A 14451-nucleotide genomic window follows, 5' to 3' on the forward strand; every position below is an offset into this window, starting at 1 on the left:
AGCTTGAAGTAAAAAGCTAATGTTAACCTACAAACCGACAACATCATGGTCACATGATTTCATTACTATACACGTTTTCAGTCTGTAGATCAGGCAGGACGGGTCATAAAAAGTCAAAAATCATCCTGATCAAGCCCATAGACATCGAGAAGAGAGAGCCAGGTATGCAAAAATCTAAACTGATTTCTGGGTTTTTGGACTACCAGCTACCACACTCTACTGGGACGGGTCATAAAAAGCCAAAAATCATCCTGATCAATAACGGATGGGATGATTGAGGTGAAATAGTGAAATATCAGTGACATTACCTGCAGCGATTGTTCAGCAGGGGAAAAGATGAGTGTATCTCTACATTAACATGCACATTTACACATGAGGAAGATCTGAAAAAAGGTTTTTGATCAATCAAAACTCCTGGCTCGCTGTCAGAATCGATTAGTATTTTATGTTATTTATGTTCATGTTCTTTTACATATGTAAGGTCACACGCAGTCCAGATTCATACAGTTAAATAGTTTGTAATGAGCAGCTATCCTGATAATCCTGAGATCCTGTCAAAATATGATTATTTTAGAAGCTAAAAGTTCACTTTCCTCTGGAGAGTTTATAGCTACAGTTTTTAGTTTTCCTGCAGAAACTAGCAAGGACACTTATGCTGCTCCTGTGGTCTGAGCGCAAGATAGAGCCCATAGACTTTGAGAAGAGGGAGCCAGGTGTGAAAAAATCTAAACTGATTTCTGGGTTTTAGGACTACCAGCTACACCACTCTATTGGGGCGCATAGGGATGTAATAGTTTGCTAAACTCTACGGGGCTGCAGCTCATTTACCAGAGAGACTCTTATAGTGTCAGCAACAGATCTATAAAGCCAGCAACTGTAGATGGATGTATCTATACACATATGAAGCAGATTCTTTCAGATTTTAAAAGGTTACAAATCTTAATAACGACTTCTACATCATAGCAAAGATATTAACATTTTCTTGAGGTTTGAGAGTTTCTGCACTACTTCTGCATCGTGCATAAAAAGATCTTTAAACAGAATAGTTTGTCTTTTTCCTAAATGCATCATCTTCATCAGGTCAGTTTTAAAAAACAGTGTCTTACTTGGTGTAGAAGTGTCCAGCTTCATCCCAACTGTACGATGGCTGATCTTTGAACCAGTCACTCACTGTAGATACAGAATGCTGCTTCTGCAGAGAAGAAGGATCCCTCTTCTTTCTGAGAAGGGATTATTTATAACACATTTGTTGACTGTTGTTTAAAAAATATCAAGGTTTAGCAAACACTGCGTAGAAGATCAGATGGTCACCAAGCAAATTAGTGTTGTTTATTTTCTGTTTAAACTTCAGCATTCAGTCTGTAATGAAAATTATGTGCTTTTTCATTTTTTTTTTTATTTGAGCTCTCTGGGTTCATTAACACTAGTTAACTCTTCCTATCTGAATGTGTCGTTAAACATTTAGTGATCGGTTAATACATTCAGTACAATTCAGACTTTATGTCAGACTCACAGAGGGTCCATAACAATGAAAGGAAAGAGAAATAAAACAAACAAGATAAAGCTACAACAATTCCTGTTCTCTGACTTATCCAAGTGAAATTAATAAAGTTACACATCAGTTCTCTTTCATAATATTTCGCTCGATGTCTCACTATGGGATGCACGCCCCTGCTGCAGCCCTCAGAAGCATTAATCTCATTACGCCAATCCTGATTGGCTGGTGAAACGTGTCCGTCCGCCTCAGGTAGTCCCGTCTACCTTAAGTAGCGCAGGCGGACGAGAGCACGCCATTCAAACACCTCTTCTCACTCGGAGCATATCTCGCGTCCAGGGCTAGCTAGCTAAACTGTCCACAGACGGATCTTATTCAGCTTCCGTCGCCGGACGCTACTAGCTTTGGATATTTTCTTTTTGCTTCGTCGGTCACACCAGATCGGGCCAAGTGCTTTCCTAGCTCTCCACGGCTTGGTTAGCACTGTCCTCGACGCCCCACCACGGCAGTTCGAGCACCGAGAATTAGCACACCAGCTAATCTCTCGACTTCTTCACAGTTAGCACACCAGCTAACTGCCGATATTCCCTGCCTGCACTCCAGCTCGCAAGGAATGGAGGCTAGAACCCCTCACGCCAGAGGGCACGGAGACTCTGGAGCCCGGCTCTGTCGTTGCGGGAATAAGATATCGAGCAAGGATCCACACCAGGTCTGCTCGAGCTGCCTGGGGCTGGAACACGCCCGGCTGGCTATCGATGTCCCCGGCTCTTGTCAACACTGTGCGGTGTTCACTATCAAGAGTCTCCGCAGACGGCTAGCCCGCCAGGCTAGCTTGTCTGGACATGACCCCTATCTCCCTTCCGACGGCGCCGCCGTCGAAGCCGGAGAGGAGACGAAGGTCGTTGCGGTGGCGATGCCGGAGGCTAGCGCCAGCTGGGGCTCCCAGCTCGACCTAGCCGCGGATCCCCCGCTGGAGGAAGACGTCCTGGAACTGGACTATGGGGACGATGATGATTGTGCCTCGGAACTCCTCATATCAGAGGATGAAGAAGAGGACGACATATTCATCACTCCGGCCCGGGCTGCGCAGCCCGCGGCCTCCGCCGCCTCTCGGGATGAAGATGAGAGTAGCACACCAGCTTCTCCCATCCACAGCTCGGACATGCTCGACGTGTGCAAACGCGCCGCTGCCCGGCTGGCCATCCCCTGGCCCGCTGTCGTAGCTGAGACCACCAGATCCCGCTACGAGGGGAAGAAATTGCCCTTGGCCAAGAGTGCGACGAAGCAACTTCTCCCCGTCTTCCCGGAGCTGCTTGATGAGGTAGCGCGCTCATGGCGAGACCGCCCTTACAGCAGCAGGAGTCCGATTCCCGGAGCCTCGTCCCTCGACTGTGAAGCGATGGAGAGCCTGGGTCTGCTCCGCATGCCTCCGATGGAGCCACTCGTTGCAGCGCACCTTCACCCGCGGCTGTCAGCGGTGTCCTCCCGGAGCCCCAGCCTGCCATCCAAGTCCGACCGTTTTCAGTCAGCTTTGACTGAAGCCACGTGGGAGGAGATACCGGTCATCACCGACCTGTGTCTCCGTGTCCAACGCTGCGCGGTCCAGGCCACAGGAAGAGCGCTGGGGACTATGGTTCTGCAGGAACGAGCGCGGTGGCTCAACCTTGCCAACCTGTCAGACAGAGAGAAGGACGATGTCCTGGTTATGCCCATCGTCCCGGAGGGAATTTTTGGTTCCGCATTGGTCTCGATGCAACGGCGGTGTGAAGCCAAAAAGAAGGAAGACGAGGCTCTCCAGCTCTGTCTCCCTCGGAAGCCCCCAGCTCCTTCTCCGCCTGCACAGCGAAAAACCTTCGCGCAGGCCGCTTCTCAAGCCTCGCAGTTTAAGACACCTAAACTGCCGAAGCCTCAGCCCGCCCCACCTCCCCTGCCCAGACGGGTCGGCTGGTCTAAGAAGCCCTCGGCCTCGGCTGCAGCTCCGCCGGCACAGCCCGCGCAAACTGCCCAGGCCAGAAAGAAGAAGAGAGCCGCCTGACCGCGCCTCTCGCCATCGGTGATGCAGCTGGAAGTTCCCCGTTCTCCAGCTCCACCTGTTCGGCTTTCAAGCGTGCACCTGAGGGCCCCCCACGCCCCCATCTCCCAGCTGCCGCGGACCGTGCCAGAGCAAGCCGGGAGAGACGGACATTTGACAGCAGAGGGTTCAGCGGTTGCCCCTCTCTCATGTCCACAAGCACGCACACACACACGTTTTCTTAAAGAAAATAAACTGTGTCCCGCTGCCGCATCCAGGCCGAGTGCCGAAGGCGCAGCTAATAAAAAAAGCCAAAACTATCAAAATAAGCAGCACGGTGGCGACACGCGCTGTCCCCCCTCGGCGGAAGGTCGCGGCCTTCCCCGGGTCGGGGGCGGTGAAGTCCCCGCCGCCGCGCTGTCCTCCGGGGCGGGAATGCAACGCACCGCCCGGGGGGGTTTTCACTGCTCCGCCAGGAGAGGGCGCCACCGCACCGCGGCTGGGGCCTCTCACGGTGGAGGAGCTGCGGTGTGTGTCCACTCTCTCCCTCAGACGGGAGAGATGGGCCGCGCTCGCAGCTCCACCCTGGGTGTTACGGACGATCTCGAGAGGATACAGGCTGCAGTTTGCCGCTGTTCCTCCGCGATTCGCCGGTATAATACACTCCCAGGCTCAGGGAGAGTCAGCTCGCGTTTTACAGGACGAAATCCTCTCACTGTTAAACAAAGGAGCAATTTGTGTCGTCCCTCCCGCACAGTGTCAGAGCGGTTTTTACTCCAGGTATTTTCTGGTTCCCAAACGGGGAGGGAGCGGTATTCGCCCTATCCTGGATCTACGTGCTCTGAACAAATATCTCAGGAAATACAAGTTCAGGATGCTTACGCACGCATCGCTGCTGCGCCTTGTGCGACAGAACGACTGGTTCACTTCTGTCGATCTGAAAGACGCGTATTTCCACATCCCGATATATCCTCCCCACAGAAAGTATCTGAGATTCGCTTTCCAGGGGATTTGTTACGAGTACCGCGTGCTCCCTTTCGGCCTGTCTCTGAGCCCGAGGGTGTTTGTGCGGTGCACGGAAGCGGCAATAGCCCCGCTGAGACGGCGGGGCATCCGCTTGGCCACATATCTGGACGACTGGCTGCTGCTGGCACAGTCGGAGCAGGAGGCCAGAGCGCACACGCGTATTCTCATGCGACACCTATTCGATCTAGGTTTCGTGATAAACGCAGAGAAGAGCATGCTGTCTCCGGCGCAGGGTATAATCTTTCTGGGATTATCCCTGGACTCGGTGACTTTCACGGCGCGCCTCTCGGCGGAACGAGTGAAAACTTTCAGGGCATGTCTCGCGCTTTTTCAACCAGGCAAGTCTGTTCAATTCAGATTGTGTCTTTGGTTACTCGGGCTGATGGCGTCTGCCATCCTCGTAGTCCATCTCGGCCGGCTCCACATGAGGGAATTCCAGCTTTGGGTGGCCTCATGCGGGCTGGATCCCGTGCGTCATGGCACACGGAGAGTGCCGGTCACACCGGGCTGCGCCAGGGCGCTACGCCACTGGCGAGTCCCGTCATTTCTGACGGGGGCTACTGGAGTGTGGACCTCCAGCGGTCTCACATAAATTTTCTGGAGCTGTCAGTGGTGTTCCTCTCCCTGAAGCATTTCCTCCCGTCTCTCATGGGCCATCATGTCCTGGTGAGGACGGACAACACAACGACGGTGGCGTATATCAACCGTCAAGGGGGATTACGCTCCCGTCAGTTGCACATGCTGGCACGCAAACTGATCCTGTGGAGCTGCGGTCGTCTTCTCTCCCTGAGAGCGACGCACGTCCCAGGAGCCCTGAACACAGGCGCGGACCTGTTGTCCAGGGGGGCGCCAGTATACGGGGAATGGACCCTACACTCGGAGATTGTGGAACAGATATGGGCCCGTTACGGTCGGGCCGCGGTGGATCTGTTCGCGTCGAGAGAAAACGCACAGTGCGCGCTGTTTTACTCTCTGCGCAGCATGGATGCTCCCCTCGGCGTAGACGCACTAGCGCACGCCTGGCCGCACAAGCTTCTTTACGCATTCCCTCCCCTGGCCCTGATACCCCCAACTCTGTCCAGAGTGAGGGAACACGGCCACGCTCTGATTCTGATAGCTCCGCATTGGCCTGCTATGCACTGGCTGGCGGAGATATATCGGCTCCTGTGCGCTCAGCCCTGGCAGCTCCCGCTGCGGCGGGACCTGCTATCACAGGGGGGAGGGACGTTTTTCCACCCGCACCCAGAACGCATGGCGTTGTGGGCTTGGCCCCTGAGTGGCTCAACCTGTCAGCTGTGGGACTCTCACAGCGTGTGATTTCCACCATACAAAGTGCTCGAGCCTCCTCCACTAGGTCTCTGTATGACTGTAAGTGGAGAGTGTTTGAGGGGTGGTGTCACAGAAACGGCCACATTCCCTTTCAGTGTCCAGTAGGAGTGATATTATCATTCTTGCAGGATCTGATTGACAAACGTAAAGCCTTCTCCACGGTTAAAGTGTACTTGGCAGCAATTGCCGCCTGTCATGTGGAGTTTGGAAAGCAAACTGCGAGCCAGCACCCGCTGGTTTGCCGTTTCATGAAGGGAGCACGCAGGCTTCTCCCCGTGTCCAGACCACTGGTACCACCATGGGATCTGGCTGTGGTTCTGGAGGGGCTTAAAGGCCCTCCCTTTGAGCCACTGGAGGGAGTAGACTTGAAACACTTGTCTCTCAAAACAGTGTTGTTACTGGCTCTGGCTTCGGCTAAACGAGTTAGTGACATCCATGCACTTTCGGTTCATCCTTCATGCGCTCAGCTCTTCCCCGGGGATGTAAGGATGATTTTGAAGCCCAACCCGGCTTTTGTGCCTAAGGTAGTGGGCTCATGTTCTCCTATTGATCTTGTGGCTTTTGCTGCTTCACCAGGGGAGCAGCGGTCGCATGCGTTGTGTCCAGTACGTGCGGTGCGCACTTATATGGACAGAACGAATGGTTTCAGGAGGAGCGATCAGCTGTTCGTCTCCTGGGCTAATCCTCATAAGGGGAAACCTATCACAAAGCAGCGCTTATCCCACTGGGTAGTGGAGGCGATTGCTTTGGCTTATACGAGTCAGGGTTTGCAGCCACCTGTGGGCCTGCGAGCGCACTCGACTCGGGGTTTGGCCGCATCCTGGGCCTTATTCAGGGGAGTCTCTGTTCAGGACATCTGTGCTGCGGCGAGTTGGTCCTCGCCTCTCACTTTTGTCCGTTTCTATATGCTGGACGTCTCCGCCCCGTGCGTGGCACGCGCGGTTTTGCAGTCCAGATAGAAACAGAGTAATTTTTCCCTGTAGGTTGGTGGACGCGAGATAAGCTTGTCTGGCAATACGGGAGCTACCACATCCCATAGTGAGACATCGAGCGAAATATTATGAAAGAGAACTTAAGGTTATTTACATAACCCCGGTTCTCTGAGTAATATGAGTGAGATGTCTCACCAGACAACCCTTCTTGCTTGGGCGAGTGAGAAGAGGTGCTTATCTTGAATGGCGTGCTCTCGTCCGCCTGCGCTACTTAAGGTAGACGGGACTATCTGAGGCGGACGGACACGTTTGACCAGCCAATCAGGATTGGCGTAATGAGATTAATGCTTCTGAGGGCTGCAGCAGGGGCGTGCATCCCATAGTGAGACATCTCACTCATATTACTCAGAGAACCGGGGTTATGTAAATAACCTAAAATTTATTTAAAGAGCCTTTCCAGATGAAGAGAAACAAATTACCATGTTATAGTTTGTAAGTCAGCCTGTAGAGACAAACTAGTGAGTAGATGAGTCTCCTGTTCGCTGTGATGTTGTTTAATGTCAGTGACAACCTCTGTAGTCTCATTTAGACACTTGTTAGCAACGGCCTTTTTCAGACATATAAGTGCTTTATAATTAAATTGTGAGACATTTAATTCAGCCAGAGTCTCGTCTCACGTGAGTTGGAGGCGGGGTGAGCAATGCACCAAACAGCAGGCTTGAAATCAGAGGCAGTCAGAGAGAAAGTAAGCGTGGATGAAGAAGAGATACACTTGCAAGTCTGGTGTTTGGGGACACTTCAGATTTTACAAAAGATATGGTCAGCTTGAGAAAACTAATGCCACCTGTAAAATGAGCCGTGCCACGATTGAACACACAGGGAGCACAACAATCTAAGCTCTCACCTGAAGAGGCAACAACAATGCGTTAATGTGACAGAGAGGTTCCCTTCGGCTCCAGTGGTTAACACCAGTGGGGGTGCTGCTGCTAACACAATGACTGTGAGCAAAGTAGCCTTATCGCAACTTTTTTTAACGCCCCACTGGCTAGCAATTCAGTTTGTTCCACCAAAACAAAAGATGCCATCTCGTTCTTTATTTGCAAAGACATCCAGCCCTAACTGAGAGCTTTTGGAGGAAGTTGTAATGTGTACCTGTGTGAAAATGTTTTGTTATTTATCAAAATTGCTCATAGGAAGAGCAGCACTGTTTCTGTTTAGGGCTGAATTGTAGAAATGTAGAAATGGAGAGTAATCTGTTTAACTGTACAGCAATCTGTACAACTTTTGCATTCATTCAGCAGCTTGTAGGTGGGAGAATCGTATCGTATCTGTGGTTGTTTCATATGAGTCTTTAATGTATCCTATCGTTGGCAGTGTATCAAGATGCTTATCCTATCGCCTCAGTGTTGAAGATGCACATCCCTACTATTTACACAATGTGGGCGCTGGGCGTGAAAATGACTTTGTCTGTCAGAAACTAACAAGGACACTTGTGTTGCCTCCTTTGCGACTGAGTGTAAGATAGAGCCCATAGACTTTGAGAAGAGGGAGACAGGTGTGCAAAAATCTAAACTGATTTCTGGGATGTAATATTTTGCTAAACTCTACGGGGCTGCAGCTCATTTACCAGAGAGACTCTTATGGCGTCAGCAACAGATCTATAAAGCCAGCAATTGTAGATGGATGTATCTATACACATATGAAGCAGATTCTCTCAGATTCTAATAGTTACAAATCTTAATAACGACTTCTACATTAGAGCAAAGATATTAACATTTTCTTGAGGTTCAAATTCTGAAATGGAGGTGTTTTGACAAAGAGATACATTCAAATCCACCTGAGTTTCTGCACTCCTTCTGCATCGTGCATCAAAAATCTTTGAACAGAATATTTTGTCTACATCCTAAATGCATCATCTTCTATCAGGTCAGTTTTAAAAAACAGTGTCCTACTTGGTGTATGAGCGTGCAGCTTCACCCCAATCGTACAGTGGCAGAACTTTGAACCGGTCACTCTTCGTAGATACAGACGGCTGCTTCTGCGGAGAAAAAGGATCCTCCTCCTCTCTGTGAAAACATTATTAATAACACATTTGTTGACTGTTGTTTAATAAAATATGTCACGATCTATGGCTGCAGTTGTTCTGTGTTTTGTTTTGTGCATATTTGTTCTCTCTGCTTGCAGTGGTGCACTGGAAGGCTGGGTGGAGTTTGCACATATGCAGCAGGTTGATAATCAGCGCCCGCTTGAAAGCCCTGATCCTCACATTACCTGCTGCCAGATGATTTTGTTAGGTGTGCAAAAATCTAAACTGATTTCTGGGATGTAATATTTTGCTAAACTCTACGGGGCTGCAGCTCATTTACCAGAGAGACTCTTATGGCGTCAGCAACAGATCTATAAAGCCAGCAATTGTAGATGGATGTATCTATACACATATGAAGCAGATTCTCTCAGATTCTAATAGTTACAAATCTTAATAACGACTTCTACATTAGAGCAAAGATATTAACATTTTCTTGAGGTTCAAATTCTGAAATGGAGGTGTTTTGACAAAGAGATACATTCAAATCCACCTGAGTTTCTGCACTCCTTCTGCATCGTGCATCAAAAATCTTTGAACAGAATATTTTGTCTACATCCTAAATGCATCATCTTCTATCAGGTCAGTTTTAAAAAAACAGTGTCTTACTTGGTGTATGAGCATGCAGCTTCATCCCAATTGTACAGTGGCAGAACTTTGAACCGGTCACTCTTCGTAGATACAGACGGCTGCTTCTGCGGAGAAAAAGGATCCTCCTCCTCTCTGTGAAAACATTATTAATAACACATTTGTTGACTGTTGTTTAATAAAATATGTCACGATCTATGGCTGCAGTTGTTCTGTGTTTTGTTTTGTGCATATTTGTTCTCTCTGCTTGCAGTGGTGCACTGGAAGGCTGGGTGGAGTTTGCACATATGCAGCAGGTTGATAATCAGCGCCCGCTTGAAAGCCCTGATCCTCACATTACCTGCTGCCAGATGATTTTGTTAGGTGTGCAAAAATCTAAACTGATTTCTGGGATGTAATAGTTTGCTAAACTCTACGGGGCTGCAGCTCATTTACCAGAGAGACTCTTATGGCGTCAGCAACAGATCTATAAAGCCAGAAAATTGTAGATGGATGTATCTATACACATATGAAGCAGATTCTCTCAGATTCTAATAGTTACAAATCTTAATAACGACTTCTACATTAGAGCAAAGATATTAACATTTTCTTGAGGTTCAAATTCTGAAATGGAGGTGTTTTGACAAAGAGATACATTCAAATCCACCTGAGTTTCTGCACTCCTTCTGCATCGTGCATCAAAAATCTTTGAACAGAATATTTTGTCTACATCCTAAATGCATCATCTTCTATCAGGTCAGTTTTAAAAAAACAGTGTCTTACTTGGTGTATGAGCATGCAGCTTCATCCCAATTGTACAGTGGCAGAACTTTGAACCGGTCACTCTTCGTAGATACAGACGGCTGCTTCTGCGGAGAAAAAGGATCCTCCTCCTCTCTGTGAAAACATTATTAATAACACATTTGTTGACTGTTGTTTAATAAAATATGTCACGATCTATGGCTGCAGTTGTTCTGTGTTTTGTTTTGTGCATATTTGTTCTCTCTGCTTGCAGTGGTGCACTGGAAGGCTGGGTGGAGTTTGCACATATGCAGCAGGTTGATAATCAGCGCCCGCTTGAAAGCCCTGATCCTCACATTACCTGCTGCCAGATGATTTTGTTAGGTGTGCAAAAATCTAAACTGATTTCTGGGATGTAATAGTTTGCTAAACTCTACGGGGCTGCAGCTCATTTACCAGAGAGACTCTTATGGCGTCAGCAACAGATCTATAAAGCCAGAAAATTGTAGATGGATGTATCTACACACATACGAAGCAGATTCTTTCAGATTTTAAATAGTTACAAATCTTAATAACAACTTCTACATTACAGCAAAGATATTAATATTTTCTTGAGGTTTGAGAGTTTCTGCACTACTTCTGCATCGTGTATGAAAAAATCTTTGAACAGAATATTTTGTCTTCATCCTAAATGCATCATCTTCATCAGGTCAGTTTTAAAAAACAGTGTCTTACTTGGTGTATGAGCGTCCAGGTTCATCACTGATGTACGGTGGTGGATCTTTGAACCAGTCACTCGCTGTAGATACAGAAAGCTGCTTCTGCACAGAAAAAGGATCCCTCTTCTTTCTGAGAAGGCATTATTTATAACACATTTGTTGACTGTTGTTTAAAAAATATCAAGGTTTAGCAAACACTGTGTAGAAGATCAGATGGTCACCAAACAAATTAGTGTTGTTTATTTTCTGATTAAAATTCAGCATTCAGTCTGTATTGAAAATGATGTGCTTTTTCATTTTTTTTCTAATTTGAGCTCTCTGGGTTCATTAACACTAATTAACTCTTCCTATCTGACTTTGTCGTTAAACATTTAGTGATCAGTTAATACATTCAGTACAATTCAGACTTTATGTCAGACTCACAGAGGGTCCATAACAATGAAAAGAAAGAGAAATAAAACAAACTAGACAAAGCGACAACAATTCCTGTTCTCTGACTTATCCAAGTGAAATTAATAAAGTTACACATCAGATTTATTTAAAGAGCCTTTCCAGATGAAGAGAAGCAAATTACCATGTTATAGTTTGTAAGTCAGCCTGTAGAGACAAACTACTTGAAAACTAATGCCATCTGTAAAATGAGCCATGCCACGATTGAACACACAGGGAGCACAACAATCTAAGCTCTCACCTGAAGAGGCAACAACAATGCGTTAATGTGACAGAGAGGTCCCCTTCGGCTCCAGTGGTTAGCACCAGCGGGGGGTGCTGCTGCTAACACAATGACTGTGAGCAAAGTAGCCTTATCCCAACTTTTTCTAACGCCCCACTGGCTAGCAATTCGGTTTGTTCCACCAAAACAAAAGACGCAATCTCATTCTTTATTTGCAAAGACATCCAGCCCTAACTGAGAGCTTTTGGAGGAAGTTGTAATGTGTACCTGTGTGAAAATGTTTTGTTATTTGTTACGGCCCTTAGCCCATGGCTCTGTCCTGTGTGTAGTGGGTGTGTCTGTGTGTTGCAGGTTGCAGGGGATGACTGATTGGGAGCACCTGGGCCTGGCTCTGCAGCTGATTTAAGCCGGCTGGTTTAAGTCCTCTCTCTCTCTTTCCTCAGGATTGACACCCTGCTGCTGCTGCTCTTTTGTTTGTTCTATTCTTTTCTGCACCGGACAACATGCACCACACATTTGACACCACATATAACCATCCTCTTACACTACTGATATACACTTCCACACTCCATGGTACTGATAATTTGTGTTTATAATAAATAAACATAACTCTTTTGTTTTTATCCTGCGTCAGTTATCCATATTTTGTTGCGGCCTCGGAGCCAGTCGTAACATATTTATCAAAATTGCTCACAGGAAGAGCAGCACTGTTTCTGTTTAGGGCTGAATTGTCCCTCCTGTAGTGTGAAGCAAACTGTAGAAATGGAGAGTAATCTGTTTAACTGTACAACAATCTGTACAACTTTTGCATTCATTCAGCAGCTTGTAGGTGAGAGAATCGTATCGTATCTGTGGTTGTTTCATATGAGTCTTTAATGTATCCTATCATTGGCAGTGTATCGAGATGCGTATTGTATCGCCTCAGTGTTGAAGATGCACATCCCTACTATTTACACAATGCGGGCGCTGGGCGTGAAAATGACTTTGTCTGTCAGAAACTAATAAGGACACTTACGCTGCCTCCTTTGCGACTGAGTGTAAGATAGAGCCCATAGACTTTGAGAAGAGGAAGACAGGTGTGCAAAAATCTAAGCTCCTAAATGCATCATCTTCTATCAGCTCAGTTTTAAAAAACAGTGTCTTACTTGGTGTATGAGTGTGCAGTTTCAACCCAATTGTACAGTGGCGGATCTTTGAACACATTTGTTGACTGTTGTTTCATAAAATATGTCACGATCTATGGCTGCAGTTGTTCTGTGTTTTGTTTTGTGCATGTTTGTTCTCTCTGCTTGCAGTGGTGCACTGGAAGGCTGGGTGGAGTTTGCGGTCTCGGGAGGGACCACATACACATGCACCTGCAGCAGGTATACATCTTTAATGTATCATAACGTTGGCAGTGTATCGAGATGCGTATTGTATTGCCTCAGTGTTGAAGATGCATATCCCTACTATTTACACAATGTGGGCGCTGGGCGTGAAAATGACTTTGTCTGTCAGAAACTAACAAGGACACTTGCGCTGCCTCCTTTGCGACTGAGAGTAAGATAGAGCCCATAGACTTTGAGAAGAGGGAGACAGGTGTGCAGAAATCTAAACTGATTTCTGGGATGTAATATTTTGCTAGACTCTACGGGGCTGAGGCTCATTTACCAGAGAGACTCTTATGGCGTCAGCAACAGATCTATAAAGCCAGCAATTGTAGATGGATGTATCTATACACATATGAAGCAGATTCTCTCAGATTTTAATAGTTACAAATCTTAATAGCGACGTCTACATTAGAGCAAAGATATTAACATTTTCTTGAGGTTCAAATTCTGAAATGGAGGTGTTTTGATAAAGAGATACATTCAAATCCACCTGAGTTTCTGCACTACTTCTGCACCGTGCATAAAAATTCTTTCAACTGAATATTTTGTCTACATCCCAAATGCATCATCTTCTATCAGGTCAGTTTTAAAAAAACAGTGTCTTACTTGGTGTATGAGCGTGCAGCTTCACCCCAATTGTACAGTGGCTGATCTTTGTATCCTATCATTGGCAGTGTATCGAGATGCTTATCGTATCGCCTCAGTGTTGAAGATGCATATCCCTACTATTTACACAATGTGGGCGCTGGGCGTGAAAATGACTTTGTCTGTCAGAAACTATCAAGGACACTTACGCTGCCTCCTTTGCGACTGAGTGTAAGATAGAGCCCATAGACTTTGAGAAGAGGGAGACAGGTGTGCAGAAATCTAAACTGATTTCTGGGATGTAATATTTTGCTAAACTCTACGGGGCTGCAGCTCATTTACCAGAGAGACTCTTATGGCGTCAGCAACAGATCTATAAAGCCAGCAATTGTAGATGGATGTATCTATACACATATGAAGCAGATTCTTTCAGATTTGAAATAGTTACAAATCTTAATAACGACTTCTACATTAGAGCAAAGATATTAACATTTTCTTGAGGTTTAAATTCTGAAATGGAGGTGTTTTGACAAAGAGATACATTCAAATCCACCTGAGTTTCTGCACTACTTCTGCATCGTGCATAAAAAAATCTTTGAACAGAATATTTTGTCTACATCCTAAATGCATCATCTTCTATCAGGTCAGTTTTAAAAAACAGTGTCTTACTTGGTGTATGAGCGTGCAGCTTCATCCCAATTGTACAGTGGCAGATCTTTGAACCTGTCACTCTTCGTAGATACAGACAGCTGCTTCTGCAGAGAAAAAGGATCCTCCTCCCTTCTGTGAAAACATTATTTATAACACATTTGTTGACTGTTGTTTAATAAAATATGTCACGATCTATGGCTGCAGTTGTTCTGTGTTTTGTTTTGTGCATGTTTGTTCTCTCTGCTTGCAGTAGTGCACTGGAAGGCTGG

The 14451-nt window shown here is 46.7% G+C and overlaps 1 pseudogene; it reads left to right on the top strand.

The window, feature by feature from the left end:
- Positions 1-3551: 3551 nt before the first annotated feature.
- On the top strand, positions 3552-6036 carry LOC115582849 (uncharacterized; annotated as a pseudogene).
- Positions 6037-14451: the final 8415 nt, after the last annotated feature.

The sequence above is a fragment of the Sparus aurata genome, chromosome 6 (assembly GCF_900880675.1).
Source record: "Sparus aurata chromosome 6, fSpaAur1.1, whole genome shotgun sequence".
NCBI classification, from domain to species: Eukaryota; Metazoa; Chordata; class Actinopteri; order Spariformes; family Sparidae; genus Sparus; species Sparus aurata.